Source organism: Delphinus delphis, chromosome 7 (genome assembly GCF_949987515.2).
Source record: "Delphinus delphis chromosome 7, mDelDel1.2, whole genome shotgun sequence".
NCBI classification, from domain to species: domain Eukaryota; kingdom Metazoa; phylum Chordata; class Mammalia; order Artiodactyla; family Delphinidae; genus Delphinus; species Delphinus delphis.
In genome coordinates, this window is record NC_082689.1 from 53350894 (window position 1) to 53365686 (window position 14793).

General features: G+C 39.3%; 1 protein-coding gene across 1 annotated transcript in view; it reads left to right on the top strand.

The window, feature by feature from the left end:
• The first annotated feature begins 9688 nt into the window (after positions 1 to 9688).
• Positions 9689 to 14793, top strand: part of ZNF385B (zinc finger protein 385B) — a 389990-nt gene continuing 384885 nt past the window's right edge. Inside the window, exon 1 of the mRNA XM_060016502.1 lies at positions 9689 to 9781. The gene's annotated coding sequence lies outside the window, so the exon portion shown is untranslated. The remainder of the gene's footprint in view (positions 9782 to 14793) is intronic.

Sequence of the window (14793 nt, forward strand, 5' to 3'; positions counted from 1 at the left end):
AATGGCACCACCACCAACTGCTGCCGCAAAACCAAAAGTGGCTGTAGGTGGCTTTTAAGGAGCTTTGGGATAAAACGAAGAGTGTGGGAAAATTTCATCCAAGGTGGAGTAGAGGCAGTCAGACTGAACTGGGAGTTAAACACATCATTTCCAGTCCTGTTTCCACCCTTAATTATTTTTGTGATATTGGCTAAGGAGTTTATTTTTACTAGCCCTCACTTTTGTCGTGTAAGACCAGCAGGTAGCAATGGTACCTTTTAGGAGAGAAAATTCTATAAATTATGAATTATACAGACATGGAAAATTGTCCTCTCTTCCTCCCTACAGTTTAACAACTTAGTGTCATGAGACGACGTTAATGGAACCTGGAACTTTGGAAGAAGGGGTATCAAGAGGATTGTGCCACCCTGCAGGGTGTAGGCCAGGGGCCACTCAGAAATAACTTTGTGTAGAAGGCTGGGTTAACAGCTGTAGCCTGGTCAAAGGGCAGGCATCTAGAGCAGCAGCTCGGTGGAGAATACAAGAAGGGAATGGCTTGGTGGAACAGGAATCTGATAGAATCAACCGCATCCAGTTTGTTGGTTTCGGGGGAAGGGTTATCCTCATGTCCTTCAATGATTTTAAAGACTGTTAGTCAAGGAGCTCCCTAAACTTTTTTTCAGAATGCTTTCACCTAAATTTATTCATTTACCTTCTCTTCGACTCCTGAATTTGCTAAGAGCCTCGATTTCTTTTTTATTTTTTCAGTTACAAACATATATTTTTTCCAGATTACTTTCCATTATAGGTTATTATAAGATACTGAATATTGTTCCCTGCGTTATATAGTAAATCCTTGTTGCTTATCTATCTCTTGCCTAGTTTTATAGAGGAGGAAACTGAAGCCCTGAGAAAAGTGCCAAGTGGCCCAGCCCAGTAGTGGCAGATCAGGACGGGGGTCTCACCGAGGACAGTGGGCTCCCAGCTGCTCTATGCTGGGCCATGGACCAGCAGCGTCACTTGGAAGCTCGTTAGAGATGCAGAATCTGAGGCCCCACCTCAGATCTACTGAACCTGAACCTCCATTTTAAACCTCTGGGTGTTTCATTTGCACATTAAAATCTGAGTAGGACAGTAATGAAGTATAGTCTCCCTCTTCCACTAAAAGTTCGTCTCTGCTCCATGCTTCTGACCCAGGCTCAGGCCCCCTGGGTTCATGGAGAGGTCAATCTGTAAAGGGGAAAAACATGCTGGAGGTGGATTTTATGTGTGAAATAAAAGTTTTTTGCTCCCACAATCATTTTGAGGGGTTATTTAGACAAATATAAATAGATAAGCAGGATATGAAATACTTATTTCAGTTAGTGGGCTCCTGGGCAAACTTCCTTCTAATATCACCACCTTATATCAGCAAAGTCCCATCTAAAAATATGTAAATATAACAGGACAAATAGACAACGTATCTGCTTAGACATCTGAGTGATTAGAATGATTTAAATTAAATCTTGTACTTCTGTTTCTGAAATGACTTCAGGATGCTAAAGTTATTAGACCCCCTAAATTCCAGATTCTGAAAATAGCCATTCTAGATGTTTTACAAGAATATGGCTTTAAAATGTAAACATCAAAGTAACCGATTAACACCAAATTTGGGACATAAACATGCTCTAATTACTATTTTGATAGTCGGCAAGTCATTAACTCCTCCAGGAAGATGACTTTCCACAGTCAAATAGAAGTATGTATTTAGTTCCTACCATGTGCAAGTATGTCACTGGAGAGAATATTGTCTACGAAAAGAATCTTTGAACTGTTCTCTTTGTCTTTCATCATCCCGCAAAAGAACCAGCTGACTTTGTAAAAGTCCTGCCAGCCACATGACGTGACAACTCTTGGTAGTGCCAAGATAGTTGAATGGGACAGATAAGAGTGACTCATTTGTTCTAAGATATCCAGGACCACCTTAAACACGCTTTGAATTCTAGGGCACCTGATATCAAGTCGTAAATGTGGAATAATGGATAATTTAGTCCTTGCATTGCTCAGGAGGTCTCTAGGATCCCCCAAATAGATAAACTCTTGCCAGTTCCCTAGTGTGACCATCTGAAAAGGTTCATTTGTACACATGTTGCTTTGTACATGCAAGCCCGGAAAATGGAACAAGGGCTGTAAATCTTTACAAATATGATGTGAAAAACAAGATGCGTGTGATCTATACAGTTCTTTTATAAGAGAGGCAAAAGTGACATGCCCTTTGTATGATGGCTTTATCTTTGATTCCTGTCCCCATCAATTTTTGTGGCACTTGCTCTCAGCTTTACAGGTAGAATGACGTTGTTTTGGCTGAAGTACCCTGGGTCGACTGCCTTCACTAACTATAGCCCATCTACTGCTGAGATTTTCCATCTCTTGAGGCTGGCATTATATTATGCCACAGTATGCAACACTGGTTCCTTTATTACTTTTTCCTCTCTTACCTGCCTTGTATTCTCTCTCACCCTTCTTCAGTTCATTGCATCGTACCCGATCAGATCATGTGACTCACAGAAGAAATGATAAGGCTGCATGTTTAAGTGAATCCGTGTCAGTAAGTTGCTGCCGGAGCATACCGTCTATGTACAGAAAAATATTCTGTAATAGACATCCTAGTTTATTCTTATGAGAGTTTTAAAATATTACCACCTTTAGGGGTGTTAGGGCAGTTTCTGGATTGAGATAAACAGTTGGATCTGAGATAATCAATCTTGTGTGGTTTGGAGTAGTAAGCATTATGCTCTTGACATAATAAAAAAGGAATATCCCAGGTATATGAATATTGTACATGTCACCAAAACAAGGTTATGAAGAAAGACAATGGAATATATGTCTTCAACATGGTTCTTCAAGTTTACAGATTTTGTCATTCATTAGAGAGTTGTAATTTTACCCAATGCTATTTGTATTTGGAGTACTCTTTGTTATCAAATTTTTATTTAAGTTCTGAGAGTGATAGGCCTTGGCATAAATAGTGTTACCTTTTTTTAGACCACAATTAAACATCCTGTACATGTTTACATGCCTGGAAGGTCATATTGATTCTTTGTCCTTCATCCCCTCACTTCTTTGCACTAATATTAAGCCAAATGGTTTGATCTTCTTATTCAAATCATTCCTTTAGCTGAACAATTATGATGTTTTCACCTTGGTTTCCTTCCTTTTTTAAAAAAGAAAATCAATTTTATTTTCCTTCCTTTAAAAAAAATTCACATTATGTTCCATGTAGAAATAACAATAACAATAGCAACCATAGGCCATAGGCTGCTTTACTTTGTGTGGTGGTGTTTCAGCACTTTATGTACACTATATCACTTAACAACAAGGTGGGCACTATCATCATTCCCATTTTACAGATGATGAAACTCATACTTCAGAACTCCAGGAACTTTTCTAGGTCATAAGACTCGTGCCTGACAAAACATGATCTTGAACCCAGGCCTCACTGACTCTAGAATCCACCTGCTTCATGACAACCGTAATGCAAGAGCAGAAAGGAAATTTAAACATCATCTAGTTCCAATTATTCTTTTCACAGATGAAGAAATAGGTCAAGAGAGGTTACATGCCTCACCCTAGGTCACACAACTAGCAAATGGAAAGAGGCAATTTCAATTGGTGTCCATTTTCAAGGAGGTTATGCAAGCATATTCCATTCCATCTAATCGGTTTGGACCAGGCATCCTCTCTGGACCAGTCCACTGTAAGAGGGAGTATGGGCACACTGTACAGAATTGCTCAAAACGGCTGCTCCCTCACGCCCCTCTTGCTGGGGGTTAAGAGGAATCTTTGTAACCGGGTAGACACTGCAAAAGCTCTTCACTGTATGGGGTTGTTATCTTCCAAGCTGGAAGCCCATTTCTAACCAGATTCTCTCAAAGCCAGGAAGCAAGTCCCTGCTAGGGAATTTTCCATGTTATTAGGACCCCTTCTCCCTTCAAAGTAGATCAAATCCAGGGTAAAACCAGTCCGCCTTCACTGTTCTTCACTCAGTCCACTCTCCAGGCCCTGCCTCTATGTTGAAGATAGATTGAGTTTGACAGATGGAAAACCAGCAGCAGTCCCGAGACTGGCTGCCAAATGGGACAGAGGAGGAGATGATCTGATGGGCTGTGGCATTAAACTGAAAGGGTAGAACATGGATGCACAGATGAAGGCAATGAATGGTGACCCTCCTGAGGAAAGAGCAGTATTTTTCATCACTGAATGAACCATGTTGAAGGTTTGGAAAAGGGAGAAGGCAGCTACTGGGCAAGGTACTGCTTTCTATATCATGGTTTAACTTGTAGAAGGGTGCTTCAACATAGATGGGTGTCCCAATTGGACTTGTTTTTAATAGTATATTTTTCTGACCACAAAACTAATCTAAACTTATTCAAGAAAAGTATGAAGAAAGAAGCTGTGATTCACTGAGACACACATGCAGGTGGAATGGTGATTCACTGTGACGCAGTTGTGTTTTACTCTAGATGTGCATATCTTTCCCCTTTCCAGAACTCTGTGCTCTCTTTGCCTCAGGGGAGAGTGGTATAGCCGAGATGAAAGCAGAAGTTGCCCATACTAGAAGAGAGACTGGCTCTGGTGTTCTAGAGTCTCTTGGAAGGGACTAGATCATATAAGGGGAGACCGGTAGGGACTTTTGGGAAGGATAAGCTGGAAAATATGAAAGAATAGACAAGGAGAGTTGATTTCCTAAGGTTGGTGGATCCAATGTTCTGTGTTTTGGAGCACCCCGGACTTTGTGGGGGAATGTGACTATAGGGATGCTAGGTATTTCCCCTACCAGCCTTGGTAAGGAATCCTACAGTACATGAAGCAGGCCCCTCAGCACCAGAGTACATGATATTTCTTTCAAAAATGCAAATTTGAGCATGTTTCCCAGGAAAAGGGCCCTTCATTGACTTCCTATCTGTAGGAGATACAGAAAAGCATTCCAAGCAGATGAAATAGCATGTACAAAACTATGAAGTTCGTGGCACATGTACTCTGTACGGGTGACTTTCTTCATCTGGATCACAAGGTTGTCAAGCAGCTGGAAGGATGAGTAAGGACTGCTCATGGGTGGCCTTGACTGCCATCTGGTGGAATCTCTGCAGACCAATGATTTTCAAACATCTTTTAGGAGTATACATAATTTCTTAAAAATTAATTAATTATTAATTTATTTTTGGCTGCGCTGGGTCTTCGTTGCTGAGTGCAGGCTTTCTCTAGTTGCGGCGAGCGGGGTCTACTCGTTGCAGTGCACGAGCTTCTCATTTCGGTGGCTTCTCTCGTTGCCGAGCATGGGCTCTAGGCACGCAGGCTCAGTAGTTGTGGCTCGTGGGCTCTAGAGCGCAGGCTCAGTAGCTGTGGCGCGTGGGCTTTGTTGCTCCGTGGCATGTGGGATCTTCCCGGACCAGGGCCCGAACCCATTTCCCCTGCACTGGCAGGCGGATTCTTAACCACTGCGCCACCAGGGAAGTCACCATAATTTTTAGAATAAAATCTTACACAGAAACCCAGTGGACCCTCATGCCATGCCCTTCCCCACATAGCCTTGAACTCTTGACGTTTCTCTGTGTGACCATGACTGTGGATAATAGGGAACCCATTATCTGATCAGATTTGAGATTTAAAAGGATGACCACAGTGGTGGTATGAAGATACATTGAGGGGTGGAGATGGAGAATGTCAGACTGGATACAAAGAGACCAATGTAGTGAGAAGAAATTGGTGAACACAAATTGGTAATGGAAAAATAAGTTCATTTTTATATGAATTTCAGTTTTTATTGTGAGCCTCATTTGATTTGATGGTAGAAATTTAGTTTTAATTCAGGGTCACTCTCCTCTGAATTAGATCAAATTTCAGGGGGGTGTTTTGTATACATGGTAAAAACCACTGCTTATTCAAAGCTTAATTATGGAGAGAGCAGGGCCTTTAAAAATTTAACACATTTAATTACTATAGTAATTACGTATGGCATGTACTATTATTACCCCCAGATTAGACCCAGAAAATGGAGTGACTTGCCATAGTCAAATAGCTCTTAATGCTTAGAGCTAGGATTTAAACCGAGATAGCCTGCCTCCTAGTATGTGCCAGTGTCTTCATCCTTAACCAATGCAGTATGATGTGGAGGCATCTATGGGGAGTGTACCATTTTGTCCTTGGGCGTGATCAGTCCTCTCTGGCATTTTTCACCATTGCATTTGTTTTTCTTCATCCCATCTGGTTCTAGGACATTGTCCATGCAGGTGGCTCTGGATCCTCCAGAATGATTCATTCAGCTGTTCACAACCTATACTACACTTGTAAGAAACTCTTTGAGGCTGTCTGGGACTCCGTCTACCTAGGGCAGTTGTTCTCAACTGTGATTTTGCCCCCCGGGACATTTGGCAGTGCTTAGAAATGTTTTTGGTTGTCCCAAGAGGTGAGGGTGAAGATTACATTACTGGAATCTAGTGGGTAGAGGCCAGGGTCGCTGATAAACATCCTACACTGCACAGGACTGTCCCCACAACAAAGAATTATTGGGCCCAAAACGCTAATAGTGCCAAGGTTGAGAAACTCCAGCATAGACATGAAATTACGTTTCAGCCATTTTATTTACAAAGTCTTGCTTCATTCCCAGGGCTCCATCTTCCCAGGAAGGCAGAGATTCCCTTGGCTCTTAGCTCCACCAAACCTTCTGGGTTTTTTGTTACCTTTCCCTCCGTCAGGGCTCAATGTAGCGCTGTTAAGTGGGGTGGGAACTGGGCCCCCTTTTCAGGTACCCACTTAAGTCAAAACTCTCTGCTTACCTTTTGATTGCTTCCGTCTCCCTTCCTTCCATCTAGTCTGAGTGTAAAAATTTTGCTCTTACTCATCATATTCCTCCAAATCTGTTGCCCATGAGTTCCCCTAACATTTGAAACAAACTGTAAGAATTGATTACCTTTTTCTCTGCTTTATGCTATGTAATCTCTGTCCTGGGGACAATAAATACAGAATAGTCAGCAGGCTGAATGAAGTTTTACAGAAATGCAAAGAAAACCTTAGTTTATCCATGTCAGCATTTTGCAGTCTATATTCTGAGGTGTGACATTGTCCCTGGAGAGTCACAAGATTTTTTATGGAAAGGAAGAAGTGATGCATGTGGTCCCCTTCTCTAGGAATTCACAAGTGGTATAAAGAAACAATTTAAATTTGTTTATCCTAGGACTTCCACAAAGTATTTGACCAGAAAGCTTTTCTTTTTCATGGAATCCCTAAGGATGGCTTGTACGTATTTTGAGAAATGCTAGTCTATGTGATAAATGTGGCCTTTACCAAAACATGGGCAGAGATAAGAGGATAGGTTCTAGGGATGTTAAAAGTTAGGCTCAACAGGACTTGATGAATGATTGGTCCCAGGAGGTAAAGAAGCAAGAGAAATCAGTGAGAGAATGTAGAAACTTCAAAATTAAAGGCACAAATTTTGTATCATTGTTTATATATCACAAAGTATTAGGCACCAGGGCTTTTAAAAAATATAAAACACAAAATGACAATACTGGATTTATCTCTCTCCTGGATTGTTGTAATGGCTTTCTAAATGGTCTCCTAGCTTTCATTCACTGCTTCTTCTAATCTTAACACCACAAAGTGACCAAAGAAATTTTTCTAAACAAAGGTATAATCATGGCATTGCTCTGGTCAGAGAACTTCTGTGACTCAGTTTTGTACAGAGACACCCCAGACTCCTTTGCATAGCGTTCAGAGGCCCTTGGTAAAATCTTCCTGCATATGGATTTAACTTGGGATGGCAAGAAATGAGCAGCTCTTACTCAAGAGATCTTGCCTTGCACAGCCAGTGCTTATGTTCTGTGTGCTTTTAGGGACTCTGGGGGATAAGGCAAGCTGTGCTGGGGGCCTTGCATCTGCTCCTGCCTCCGGCGGATGCCTTGACTCTGTATGTATTATAAATACATTGTAATTTAATCTAATCTTAGAATGGGAGAGTGTGTGGTCTGTCTCTGCCTATGTGGGGGTCTTCTGTTCCTCCAGATCCTGTCTCACCCTTGTCCACTTGGTTCTCTGCTCTGGGAGGCTGACCTGTATGGACTGAATCAGTGGAATCCCTTGACCTCTGTCTTGTAGTTGGGTTTGGTTAATGGAAAATGCTGACAGGAGGTAGGAGGGAGGGAGGAGAGTGACATCAGAGTACATATTCCCTGGATCCCTCCCTGCAAGGGTACCGCAGGCTGGCTGTGCCCTGTGCTGGTCACTGCTTCTCTCAAGGTGACCTCCCCCATGGTCTTTCCTCCTCTCCATGTTGGGGTAACTGCCATCTCTCTGGTGGTGGTAACACCACTTCTGCTTGAACTCCTGGCTCCTGCATCTCCTTATGGTTCCTCTGTACCCTGATTATATGCTTGTAAATAGTCTCTTAAAAATAAACCCTCCTCAAATACTTTCCCAAACTGAATGTTGCATTTCTTTTCCATTGGGACCCTAGCTGCTATAGTTGGCCATCTGAAACGCTTAGATTTTTGAATGTCTGTGAATGGTAAATATTTACATGATAAAGAGTTGAATTAAACAGAGACACATCATAAAATGTCCATTTTTGAGATCTACCTCATATCATTTCAAATGGTACCATAAAATTATAAAATGGAATATTAAATTTAAAAGTAACTTTGAGTAAGGATAGTATTCATTTTCTAGTCAAGAAAGACCATTTCTCTTGTGATCCATTGTCTGGAAAAATTTCCATGTCATTGGTTAATGATTTTCCATGAAAATTAACAGACAAGAGCTCTGAGTTGGCTTGGGTGGTGGGAAAGACTCCATCTGCACACAGTTTTGTCTGGTGAAGTCCTTGGGGTTAGGTGTGTTGGAAGGTTAATGGGAGTGGCAGACATAGGAATCATTAGATGGCTCAGTGACTACAGCTTTTGCAGCTGGTCTTTAATGAGCCCCCAAAGAATTTTCAAGTAAAAGAAGCTCTTAAATGACTATAGCTAAGCAGTTATCTTCTAGAATCAGGGGAGAATCTTCTTCAGGAGAGGAATTCTCCCTGAAGAATCCAGGTAGAAATGCCATTTTTAGATAGTCTTCCTCCTCCAGATGGTTTATATATAGTATCTTGTGTTCTTTAAATTAGGAGAGAATATATAACACTGAAGCTGAAAGGACTTCAGTGTGAAATTTGCAAGGAACAGCAAAATGCCATTTTTTCTGTTTGCCATAATAACTGATATTTAGCTCTTAGTCTATTTCTTATTGGTTAATATTCTTTTTCTTTGAAGCAAAAACATATATACATAAATATGTATGTGTGTGTATATATATATGTTTTATATATATATACACACACACACACACACACACACATACACTTTAAAGGTAGGTTTATATAAGTTAATTTCACCTTCCATGATTCTGGCCATGAAAAAAATTTCAAATTACTGATTCTTTGTTAGGGAAGAGTGTATAGTGCTCAAATATGACAGACTAGGGATGTCATGAGGCTTCCAGTATTCTTGTTCACTATTTTTTGCTTGTAGATCTAGCCATACAGATATTTATACATCTATCTATATATAGCTTAACATCCCATAAAAGCATGTGCTTTCCTTTTCCTGAGGAATCTTCTTTTGGAAATGGCAATGCAATAAGCATTTCCTGTGGAATTGCAGAGGGAATGGAACCCTATGAATTATAACAGCGATGCTGGGGTGAGGTGTAGCAAAGGATAATTACCCCACTTTCCACGTGATCAGAAGTGAGGTACTCCATGTGCATGAAGACTTTGGTATGAGAGGTAAAAAAGATAAATCTATTGTCCAGGCAGGATTTGCTGTGAAGTTTTTCTTGTTTTGTACATACTGAAATACCAGTGTTGTTGTAGTCAGTGGTTCATGCGGGGACATAAGGTTAGAAAAGATCCAAGCAATCTTTTGAATATGTTGTCCAAGCTATGTTTTGTTTTGTTTTGTTTTTCTGTGCCTCCTATACTTGATCACAGAGAGAAATGTGTATCATGTTATTTAGAAAGAGGATTTAAAAACAGGCACAGCTTTGGAACCTTGATCTGTATAACTCACTAATTTCCACCTCGTGGGAAACATTCTTTTCTACCCTGAGACTTGAACAGGAAATATTGGAGATTTATATTTTTAAGCAATTAGTAAATAAACTGTGGGTATATTTAACATTTAATATTTTAGTTTCTTTAGCTGTAATTCTGAAGTAGACTTAAAGTTGATAAAATCCTAATCATAATGCAAGACTCTGAAAAAGCACCCTACTTTTTAGATTATTAAAGTACAGTAATGATAGAAAGTTAGCACCTTTCTTCTTTTAAAACTGTAACCTAGTATTTATACCTGACTGTGCTGTCTCAGTGTGTTAGATCTCAAGCCTTATTTTATAACCATAAAGATATTTAAAAGTAGGAAAATAGTTTTGATATTTATTATAGTGTCTAAGTAAGATAGTGAGTTTTTTTCTAATATGAAAGCTCTTTGTTGTGAGGAATGCAAATGTAAAATACATAAACTTGAATACCCTCAAAATACCTTTTAGATGAAACAGTGTATTTGGAGGAGGGAAAACCACTGTGAGTCATCTGTCTCTTCAGGTTCTGCTCTCAGAACAGTTACTGATTTGTTTAGTGACCTTGGCCATCGTGGTCTAACTCCATTTTCATTTTCCCTCTTGACAAATGGATTTTCTTTCTACTAACCTGCTTTCCTGGACATACTTTGGAGGAAAGATGTTGTGTAAATACCTATCTCAAGAGTGAACTTCAATCTGAAATGAGAACACTATTCACTGGTATTTTTTTAACCTTGTAATCCTTACCAAAAAAAAAAAAAAAATTAAAATCTAAGTATATTTTAAGGAAGTACTCTGGATAAATGACTGAAGTTCATTACCATATAAGAATTATATTCAATATAGATTCTTTTAAATATGAAAATGTGGCTTAGCAAGTTGGCGGGTTGAAAATCCTTGCTTTATTAGTTAGCAAATGATTCTGGGTTTTATCATATTTATTGTCAATCTCAGTTTTTGGATGCCTAGGAATTCAAAATTATATGCTCAGCTGACCCTTTAATAAATGCTCTCATTCTGTCTTACATGATTTATAGCCTGGCAGCTCACATGTAAAAATGATGTATGATTTAATGAAGTGGAAAGGCAGAATAGGTTCCCACCTTCGATTGTTTAATGCTTTCCTCCGGCTGGTGACTGGAATGCTAGGGGCAAACAAAGCAGAGTTGCATCCCCTGTTCATTTATCGCCACAAGGACAGGAAGATCCAGTTTGCTATGATATGTGATTGTTTGCAAATATACTTCTGTTTCATTAGAAAACACGAGAGCATTGATTCAGGTATCTTGGAATAGTCTAAAGAGAAACAAGAGAGAGGCTATCGACTCAAACTCCCTTATTTTGCATTTTTATTTTATTGCTCTAAATGTAAATATTCGGGGAAAGCAATACAGCATTTAATCCACAGGGTTGTGCAGTGTTTTAGCACCATCAGTCCATAAGTGTTTATGGAGTACATTAGGTACCGATTGAGGCACTGGGTTGGCAGTGGCCAAGAGAGCCAAGGCCCCTTCATGGGAGGACGGATAACAAACTAATAAACAAATGCATAAATATGATGATTTCTGATTTGTGCCACGGAGTGAGTGCATGAAGAACAACTTTAAACAAGATGCTCTCAGAGAGTGTGCAGGGAGTGAGGGGTCACTCTAGAGCTGCTGGTGTCGCGAAGGACACTCCAGCCACGACCTACATGATGTGAAGTTTGCAATGTACAAGCATCTGGAGGCAGAGCTTCCCGAGCAGAGGGCACAGAGAACACAAGTTCAAGGAGGAGGGAGCTTGAAGGTCATGAGGAATAAAAAAGGAAAGTAGGGATGAGAAATACGTATATGGGCAGGAGAGGTAGTAGTTGAGAACTGAAGGGGGCAAATAGTACAGGGCCTTGCAGGCCACAGTAAGGAAGGATCTGTGTTCCAGCAAGTGCCACACTCCAAAGGCTTTTCCTGAGGTTCTCCCAGCCCCCCCTTACCCACCAGCACGGGCACTGTGGTGCACCTGTTTAATTTCTACATACCCCGTGAGGTCGTGGCCCTACCTGAATAACAGGGAGTATAGAGTTCTGGGGCCAAAACATGTATAAAAGTGTCCCATTAATTACCTCAAGGGTTCCCACCCTCCCCCAACAATTTTTCATTTAGAAAAATTACAAATATACAGAAAGTTGCAAAACTCCTCCTGTAGAGTCACCAATTGGCAATAATTTCCCACCTTTGCTTTATCTCCTTTCTCTCTATGTATACACCTGGTTTTGTTTTGTTTTGCTAAAGCATTTCAATGTTAGTTGCAGACGTTATGATTTTCACCGTGAACTTAAATACTTCCGCATCTATCTGATCATGGCCAGGAAATTTAACAGTATAATACTTTTATCTACTATGCAGCCTATATTGAAAATTTCCAGATTGCTCCAATCATGGCTTGTATGGCTGATTTTTTGATAGTCATATTTCTTTTGTCTCCTCTAATTCAGAACAGTCCCTGTAGCCGCCTTTTTTTTTTTTTTCACGGTATTGATATTTTTGAAGAGTATGAGCCAGTTCTTCAGAATCTCTCTCAATTTGGATTTTTCTAATGTTTCCTCATAATTAGATTTAGGTTAAATATATTTGTCAAGAATGCTCCATAGGTGTGTATCAGGTGGCTCATTATGTTGGTTTGTCCTAATGTTGATGACCTTAAACTCGATCACTGGTAAAGGTGTATCTGCCAGATTTCCCCATTGTAAAGGTATCTTTTCCCCTTTGCAATCGATAAATAGTCTGTGGGGAGATACTTTGAGACTCGTGAATATCTTGTTTCCTAATAGCCTTTCATCTAATTATATTAGTAACTACAGATGCATCTTTCCAGAACCTGTTATTACTATGGCGGTTGTGAAGACGATGACTTTCTATTTCTCTTGTTACTTCTATAGTCATTAGTTGGCTTACTTCTGTAAGTAAGCCAACTAATGGCTTACTTTTCCTCCTCCTACCCCCTTTTAAAAAATCGGTATGGACTCAAGGATTTTTTTAAAAAATTTATTATGCTATAATCTATTCCTGTCATTGTACATCTTGATGCTATAATTGTCCCAAATTTGACTAGTGAGAGCTCCTTCAAGCTGTAATTTTTGATCAGTTTTTGAGCACTTCCTTTTTCTCCAGCATAGTAAGAGGTTTCAGGCTTACTTTATACTTTTTCTTCCCTAGACCAAGAAAAAGTGATTTCTCCCAAATGTCCTGGTTTATTTTGGTGGAGAATGGTATTTAGAAACCAGCATCTTGGAACTAGATGTTTATTGCTACCAGGGTAGCATTGCTTTCAGAGTGAGGGTGTCTTTGCTTCTAGAACCATTCAGTCGACAGGGCTAATAAATACATACACACACACACACACACACACAGAATCATAAGTTCTTACTAATACCTTTAATTCCAGTCCAACATGACAGCATTTTTTCTCCTTTTCCCATTCTGTATCTGTATCTCCTTTCTCCCACAGAGAAAACTCTGGTTCCCAACAACATCAATATGTCAATATTTACTAATACGTGGTTGCAGTACCCACTCCGCCAATTTTAGAATTGCTACACCAATCCCAGTACCAACAATAAACTCATTAGGTTCAAGACCACTCCACTCTTCTTTTGTCCTTAGAATATATTTCATTGAGGAAGTAAAGTCATGTACTACATTCAAAAGTTACCTCCTTTCTTCTGTATCATTATGTTGTCTGTTTGACATACAATTAGGTTTATTTGTTTCTGTTTGAATCAAATTTAGTTTACTCCATCCTTTCTTATTCAAATTTAACTTATTAATGTGTAAAACATTAACATGGTTTAAAAGTCAAAACTGTATAAAAAGATATATTCAGTACCTCCAAGCTTTAAAAACACCATTAGTCATCTTTAACTTTAAGCTTTAATGAGATAGCAGGGTAGGTACTAACCATTAGTAAATAAGGCAGCTTCATCAACATGGCATAATGGGTATCAGTACACTCGTAGAACTTTAAAGGACCATGAAAATAATAATTCTTCTTCTTGTTTTGATTCTAGCATTAATACTTTCCCCTCTAATTGCTAATCTTTTAACTTTATACCTGAGAATTTTATACTATTTTTTAGCAGGATACTGTGTGTGTGTGTGTGAGAGAGAGAAAATACTGTGTGTTTTCATTGTTTTTTTAGGTAGTCATCTTCTATAGATCAGTGCTTTTCATTTGAAACTGAAATAGTTTCAAAGAAAAAGAAAAAGATCATTCTATTTACATGATTTTCCTTTGTATTCTCCTGAGGTAGTCAAAATATGGGCACATTTGGGGAAACAAAAGACTGAAAAAGTGAAAAGGGTAGACAAATGTTCAGTTGCATCTAAATATATGAAAATTGCACAAAGCATCTAACTGTTTAATATATATGTACATACCTGTACATATACATATATGTTTCAATGTGTCCAGGGTGATATACTTAGCGAAATGTGCAATAATGGGTTGTATAGACTTCAGAGAAGCCATATAATAACTTAGAAAAACTTTTTATATAACATTGTTATTTTGGGCCCAAACCAGAGAAATTTCGGCTGAATAAAATGTGTCTTATTAACAGTAATGTCAGCAAAATCACTTCTGCTCTTGGCATGGTTTGTTTACTCATGCAGCAAAAATTAACTGCAGTTACGTCTTGAATATTTTTTCTAAGCACATCTGTAATTCGTAGACGCTTTG